Here is an 8,041-nt window from a genome sequence, read left to right as displayed (position 1 = left end):
GGCAAAGGTACTTCAAGATTAGTGGTGTGCCAACGAATCTCAAAATAATCCTACCCACATCTCCCCTTTTTGTTTTTGTTTTTTCTTACTGGTTGCATTGCCATTTCGCATAATAGGCTGCAAGGAGAGCACTAGGTGGTTGGGGGGGAGAGAGAAGGCGAGAAAAAAGATTTGTAAGGCTAGGAATGCATTGGAGAAAGCAACAAAGCGAAATCAATATACATACAATAATAATGGCATAATAAAAAAGATTGCGAAGCCAGGCGAAATTAGGGAGCCATGCGGTGGACCACAAGGAGAACGAGTCCCAGAGGCCAGAAAACCCGATATCCTTTTTAATGCGGTGAGTAAGATTTTGCAAATGAGAAATTTGCTTTTGAATGGCCTTAGAATTGTCAGTGATGTTAAAACAGCACATCTCCTCGAATTGTTCGCAACCATAATGATGGATCATGAGTAGGTAGTCCAAAGCAGCTCTCGTCTTCAGTAAACCATTGTGAAGTTCGGCTTGCTCTGTGTTGAGAAGATGAAGTGCCTGAGATGTAAAGTTCAGGGACTTTGCTGCAGAGCAAGCTAAAGAATTAATATTTGCGCTATTACGTACAGCCAAACCCGGAACACCTAAGAGAGAAACAGCTAAAGAGATGTATTCAGACCTGCTAGGGAGAGAGACAAGATCATCACAGTCCTCAGACAGTTCAACACTGCGCTGATATCTAGAGTAAGAGAAATGATGTTTCTCAGGCAGTATGATAGACAGACGGCTTAAGCAGCAAGGTGTACCGTGGCTAATGTTTGCTGGAATGTAATTGAAAGTGTAACCTGGGCAGGACCAAAACCAGCCTGCTGGTAGTTCTGTGTACTTATATACATAAGAAATGTTTACATAATCAGAGCAATTGAAGTTATTTTTGCCCATTTTTATGCAATTTGTCTTTGTACAGTTGACCATACGGGCACAGGTGACGTTATAAGAGGCCACATAGGGTGTTGTCAAGTCAATTGCTAAAGGTGGGCGTTTGCGCACTTGAGTGCCCCAATTATGGTAGCTAGTATATCCAAGAGTGCGAAGTGAATCATTTTGAGGTAGGGATGAGAAAAACCAAGTATCATTTTGTATGTCATGAGGATCATGGCAAACAGGAATGAGACAAGAGCCAAGGATTTCACCAATGGCCACCTGCTGGGTAAGGCAAAAGGAGGACACGTTAAGCGTTCTTGCAAACGATTCCCATACATTTGGCGTTGAGGAATCACCAGTAGGAAGAGCTGAGGTAGAGAGAGGCAAAAATAAAATACTGAAAATGAGAATTATCATGGAATTCATGTTAAGACAAGCAATGAGGGATAGAAGCAGATTAGTAGGACTTGCTTCCAGCTGCTGTTCCCTCCTATACTGTTCAGCTTGAAGAGAGAGCGATTTAATTTGGCCCCACGTCACTGGGGCATTGCGATTTCCCCGCTTACGAATCCTGGGGGGGCTGGACGTCACATCGCGGGTGATCTGGAGCTGGTGGTTGAACTGAGGCAGTGGATCTGGAAGAGTCTGTCGCCACGCCATGGTGCAGTCGAATACAACGGGCAGGAACCCACCGAGCACCCTGTGGAGTAGAAACTGCAGCGTAACCCTTACCCCAGGTAATCAATTTTACTGGTTCACTCCACTCATTAGAGGGTAGAATTTTATAGCGCACCAGGGGAGCTGGAAGAATTTCCTTTTGCTGGAAATGCTTTTGAAGGCGAGTGTAAGAGTGATGATCCTGTATGGAAATATTCAAATGATTAAGAGTAAAAAGCACACTAGACAACCAACTTTCCTTTTCTGAAAGTGAGTTTGGAATGCCTGCTTTCTTTTCCTGCCTGTTCAGTGCAGTTTTCAGGGTTCGATGAGAGCGTTCAACTATAGCTTGGCCTTGAGAATTATAAGGGATGCCAAACAGATGATGAATATCCCAAGTTTCACAAAATTTAGCAAAGCCTTTTGCACAGTACGCTGGGGCATTGTCAGTTTTTATAGAATGAGGCTTGCCCATAACTGACATTGCACGAACAAGATGATTGCAAACATGCTTAACTTGCTCACCTTTTTGAGGCGTGGCCCAAAGAAAACCTGAGTATGTGTCAATACAGACATGCAGAAACTTCCAGGGTGAAAAAGGGGCAAAATGAGTTACATCCATTTGCCACAATTGATTTGCTTCCAGTCCACGGGGATTAACCCCAGGGCTGGGATGGCCAATCTGATTGCTGCACTGGGGACACTGCTGAATTATAGCTCTTGCCGCTTCCAACGAAATTTGAAATTGGCGGCTAAGGGCTTTTGCATTCTGATGATGAAAGGCATGACTTTCAATAGGAGAGACAGGCAAAATTTTTAGCAAGGAATCTGCTTTTGCATTTCCATCTGATATGAAACCTGGAAAAGGTTGGTGAGAGCGAATGTGGACTACAAAGAGTGGGTGAGAGCGAGCAGAAAGAAGCATTTGTAAAGACAGGAAAAGACTCAACAAGTTATCATCCAATAAAGGACTTACATAACTGCCTTGCATTCTAGATATGACGTTTGAAACATATAAGCTATCAACTATCAAGTTAATTGGTTGTGAAGAAAAATGATGCAGAGCTTTTACAGCGGCTGCAAGCTCAGAACGCTGAGCAGATTTTTGTGGGAGAGTGTACAGGCTATGCCACTCCTTGTTTTGTTGCCAAGCAACAACTCCCCTAGAAGGCGCCCCATCTGTGAAAACAGTCAGGGCATCCAAAGGAACAGGGGACAAAATAGAAGAGAAGGACAGGGGAAATTGTTTGCTCATTTGCAGGCGAGTATCAGCTGGAATATGACAATCCACGTGACCCACAAAATCAGCTAGAGCACACTGCAAATCCATGCTAGTGGAGAGAGCAGTTTCCCATTGTTCTAAAGGCATAGGCACAATAATTTGATTACAATCAATACCAAAAAGATGCTTACAACGCCGTCGTCCCTTGCAAATGAGCTGAGCAAGGAGATCCACTAAAGGGTTTATTGTGTTCCTTGGTGCATGATGTAAATAAAGCCATTCTAGTATATGAATTTTAGATGGACCTATCTGTATAATTGCAGCAAAAGGTTGTACAGAATCTGTCATTATGACTACATCAGGCATAACATTAGGTATTGCTCTATCAATCCATTGAGTACGCATGATTTCTTTCAACTGTGTAACAGTGTTCAGTTGATCAGAGGTCAAGGTGATTTGCTCACCAGGAGACCGATGGCCTTTTAAAGCTGAAAACAGTGGCTTTAGCACTTCAAGAGGGATTTTAAAGTAAGGCCTTATCCAGTTAATATTTCCCAGCAATTGTTGCAGTTGTACATATTTCATTGTTTTTGAAATATGGAGTTCAGGGATTATTGGAACAGAATAGCTAGCTATCATTTTATGTCCTAGATACTGAAAGGGGGGGGGATTCCTGGACTTTCTCTGGAGCAATTTTTAAGCCATACATAGACAAACAAGTTATTAAATCATGTTTCCAATTAGGGGGAAGGACTGGAGCATAGAAAACCAGGTCATCCGTATAATGACAAATCTGAAGATGTGGATACTTAAGACGGAAAGATTTAAGCGCCTTATCCACAAAATTTTGGCACATAGTGGGAGAATTTATCATTCCTTGAGGCAAGACCTTCCAGTGGTATCTCTCAGCTGGCTTGGAATTATTTATTTCTGGAATTGTAAAAGCAAAAAATTTGCGATCCTTTGCATGCAGGGGAATAGAGAAAAAACAATCCTGCAGATCTACTATAGCCAATTGATATGAATGTGGAATCATATTTGGATTAGGCATACCACATTGCAAAGGCCCCATGGGTTCAATAATGCGATTTATGAGTCGAAGATCGTGCAAAAATCTAAATTTATTATTTTTCTTTTTTATTACAAAGACTGGGGTATTGAAAGGGCTAAATGAAGGTTCTATATGATCAGCAATTAATTGCTGATCGACTAAGTGTCTCAAAGCAATCAATTTCTCTGTAGAAAGAGGCCATTGTGGAACCCATATAGGATCAGTGGATTTCCACCTAAGTGGAAGCACAAACTCACTCATTTAGTTGAATGGTTGCTTCTAATTGTTGTAATAAATCTCTTCCCCACAAGTTGAGATGGATTTTGAGCACACAGGGCTGAATATATGCAATAGCTTCTGAGCTATCAGGCAAAGAGACAGGCAGCCACTGTGCGCTTTTGCAAGAAGTCTGGTTACCTCCCACGCCCCACACTTCAGGAGAAGATTCAAGGGGCCAAATTGGATCCCAAAAATTGCTGGATATGACCAAAACATCTGCTCCAGTGTCTATAAGACCCTCCAATACTTTTCCATTAATTTTATACTTACGAAGGAGTTTTTCTCTTCCAATACGTTGGGTCACAGCTAGAAGCTGCGGGGGAAAAGATAAAGAGAGCCTGTGCAGATTAGTGTCAACAGCAGAAATAGCATCAGGTGGTGAAGGCAGCATCACCAATTGAGCCCAAGATTCACCTTTTATTAACTGCATGGGCATATGGCTCCAAAATTGAACCATGATTGTGCCCACATAGTCAGGAGGCAGGACACCTGGGATGACCTGAATGCCTTGTTTTGCAGCAGAAAATTTAGGTAAAATTAAACCTGTGAGATTAGAAGGAAGTGGACCTGCCATTTGGCTGGCCATAATTACAATTTCACCAGGTAATGCAGTGTTTTTGGTCTCTTGATTAATCAAATCAATAGCAAATTCAGAATGCACATTTTTAGAAACTTTTGCAGCAGCAGAAACTAAAGGCTGACAACTCTCTATTCTTTGGGGCCCGAGAGTCTGGGCCCACTGAAGTTTCCCTGAGACCTACATTGATTTGCCCAATGATAGCCTTTCCCACACTTTGGGCATTTTTTGGAAGGTCTGGTTGTGGTATTTGCAGTAATATCCTTACGTGCAGTTCCCCTTGGGGCTGTGCACTGTCTGGCAAAATGACCTGGACGTTGGCAATTAAAACAATTTCCTGTTGGTTTAGCGGAAGCCTGGATTGCAGTAGCAAGCAATGACATAGCATGTGATTGGCTTCCAAATTCAGAACACGCCTGTATCATATCTGCGATACTAAATTTTGAACGAGTTATGATCGATTGCAGCAATTTCTTACAGTCAGTGTTAGAATTCTCAAATGACAGCTTTTTCAGCAGTTCATTCTGCGCAGTCTCATCATCTATCTGTCTAGAGATAGATTCTTTCAATCTATCTATAAATTGATGGTAAGGTTCTGTATTTTGTTGTTTAACATTTACAAAAGAACTCAAAGGCTTTCCTGAAACAGGGATTTTTCTAAATGCACGCTGCACACAAGTTGCCATGCGCTGAAAGTGTGAAGGTGACAAAAGGGCTTGGGCAGCCACGGTATCAAATGGGGCAGAGCCAAAAAGCTGGCTGGCTGTATGCATTGGATCAGCTAGAGCTATGGCAGCATGTTTAAATTCATTTTCAAAAACTAAAAATTGCGCTGCAGATAACATCATCCTGAATAAGTCCTTCCAGTCACACGCAGTCATCGTAAAAGCAGTAGCAATTCCCTCTATAATTCCCATAACATAAGAAGATTTAAGACCTGAATCAGAGATTGCCTTTCTCAAATCTTTCATGACAGTATAAGGCAACCTTTCGTGATAAACCTGCAACTGATTACCTGCAGGGGCATTTTGATAAGTGAGGGGAAAAACTAATGGGATTTCACCGGGCCATGCAGATGTTTCTTCCACTGAAAAAAGCCCATCTTGTTTAGCTTGTAAGAGGCCGGCACGAACGGCTCCATTTTGTTGTATCAGAGGAGCATGCTCAGAAGGGAGGGGGGAGGGAAGAGAAGCATGCTGATTCAAGGCTTGGAAAGGAACGGGCTGAGAAACAGACAAAGAAGGGGGGTGAAGGGGGATGGGGGGTGTAGTTGTGAACTGAGACGAAGCAGCAGCAGAAAAAACAGCAGGCTGAGCATTAACTTTTACAGCAGGGAGAGGGGGAGGGGTCTCAGAAAGCTGAGACGAAACAACATTAAGAGAAGAGGAGGAGGAGGGGTGATTTAGGCAGGGTGAAGAAGGAGACAAAGGAGGCAAAATTTTAGGATATGGTGGGGGATGGTCTGCTGAGGCAAGGAGTGGAGAAACTGAAGGAGAAGCCAATTCTAATTTGGCTATTGCATTTGCGCATTTCTGCCATGTGAGCAGGCAATCAATTGGAGCTCTAGGCTCGGAAAAAAGAATTTTCCCTATTTTCTCCCATATGGTAATTTGTAATGCGCCTTCTTGAGGATAAAAAGGACATTGGTAACTTATTTCCCTTATTAAGCCTTCAATATCCTTTAGAGAAATTTGAACCTTATCTACTGTTTGTTTTACTAAAGAAAAAAGTTCCCTCCCGTGAGCTTTTTGCATTTTACTCAAATCTCCTCCCATACTAACGAAATAAGCGCTTTTAGACTTTTCCCAGTCGGATTAGTATGAGGAATGCTTAGCTCTAAAGGGATCTATTTACTTACCTTTCTTCAGAATCACGTCGGGGTCACCAGTTGTCGGTTTGGAGTTGCGACGATGAATAAAAACAGACAAAGAGATGTTCGTTTCAGAGAGCATGCGTGTGAGAGAGAGAGAGAGTCAGAGAGAGAGCATCTGCTTTCTTTGTCTCTGTGTCTGCCTGCCTTTGTCTGTCTCTGCCTCCTCTCTAGCCCATAGCACCTCCTCTTTATTCAAAGTTACAAACATGGCCACGAATGTCCTGGTGGCTGATTGGCTTAGTACAAGACAAAGAAACTGAAATCTTATTGGCTCATTTGTATGTAAGGCAGGCTTACATAGCTCCATAGATCTTTGGCACTTGAAAGAAAGAATGTTAGAGCTACACTTAGACAGGTATATAAGCTCTTAATCCATTTATGACTAAGATTGATTATAATGTTAAGATCATGATATAGACTCACATAATTAATTATACATTGGGGATTAACATATCATTGTGAACTTAAAGTGAACTAAAACAGAAGAAGGTGTGGTATGCAGGGAATGGAATGCAGAGATCTGTGTGCCAGGGACAGGCTTTTGCCGTGCGCTTGAAAGGGGGAGAAGCGTGTTTGATTATAAACAGACTTTTTAGTCTGTTAGAAGCAAGGGATGTTTAGAAATAATTCCCAGAATGCAGGAGGAAAGAGAACCAGTGTTTTACTATAGTGGCACATAGGAATAACATGTCCACAACTCGCTTCTTGCTAACCAGACTAACCCAATGGGCCGAAGATTCCAATCTGATAGGCCATGAACAGGCCGGGTTTAGACCAAATTGTGCTTCTATTGACCAAGCACTAATTTTATATCATTTGGCGCAGAAGTATTCTCGCCCCCCCCTCATGGTCTTTTATGTGCCGCTTTTATAGATCTGAAGGCGGCCTTTGACAGTATCCCTAGAGAGCTGCTATGGGAAAAAATAGCAAAGTGGGGCATAGATAAAAGGCTGTTGTGGCTTATGATCAAATTACATGAAGGGACGGCCGCGAGGGTGAGGTTAACACCCGAGGGCGATCTCACAAACTCTGTACCAATAAATAAGGGGGTACGACAAGGGTGCATCCTTGCCCCCTATCTCTTTAACCTCTATATTAGTGATATGAGAACTCCCCTAGTTGAGGCCCAAACCACCATTCATGCACCCAGGCTTGCAGACTATCGCTGCCCCTTACTATTGTACGCGGACGATGCGGTGACCCTCTCATATTCAAGAATCGGTTTGAGGAGGGCCTTTAAGATCTTCTCGTTATATTGCCAAACAAATTTACTCACTATTAACCATTCTAAATCTAAAGTCCTAATTTTTTCCAGGAGTCATAAATTGTATAGGTGGGAACTTGAGGGGAAGCCAATTGAACAAGTCTACAAATTTCAATATCTAGGAATTTACTTCCAGCATAATATGGGATGGAAGGCGCATATCACATACTTACAAAATAAGGGCTCTATTACGCTTTTTCTTTACAGAGGGGGCTAT

General features: G+C 42.4%; 1 long non-coding RNA gene across 1 annotated transcript; it reads right to left on the bottom strand.

Annotated features, from left to right (window-relative positions):
- Positions 1-740: 740 nt before the first annotated feature.
- On the bottom strand, positions 741-6,588 carry LOC309523289. The gene is made up of 3 exons (XR_014215295.1): positions 6,546-6,588; positions 4,381-4,423; positions 741-1,601 (listed from the first exon to the last, which is right to left on the bottom strand). It is a non-coding gene; the product is annotated as an uncharacterized lncRNA (long non-coding RNA).
- Between the last annotated feature and the right edge of the window lie 1,453 nt (positions 6,589-8,041).

Source organism: Podarcis vaucheri (genome assembly GCF_965113315.1).
Source record: "Podarcis vaucheri genome assembly, chromosome: W".
NCBI classification, from domain to species: domain Eukaryota; kingdom Metazoa; phylum Chordata; class Lepidosauria; order Squamata; family Lacertidae; genus Podarcis; species Podarcis vaucheri.
Note: the sequence above shows the minus strand (reverse complement) of the source record. Positions and strands in the feature narration are given on the sequence as shown.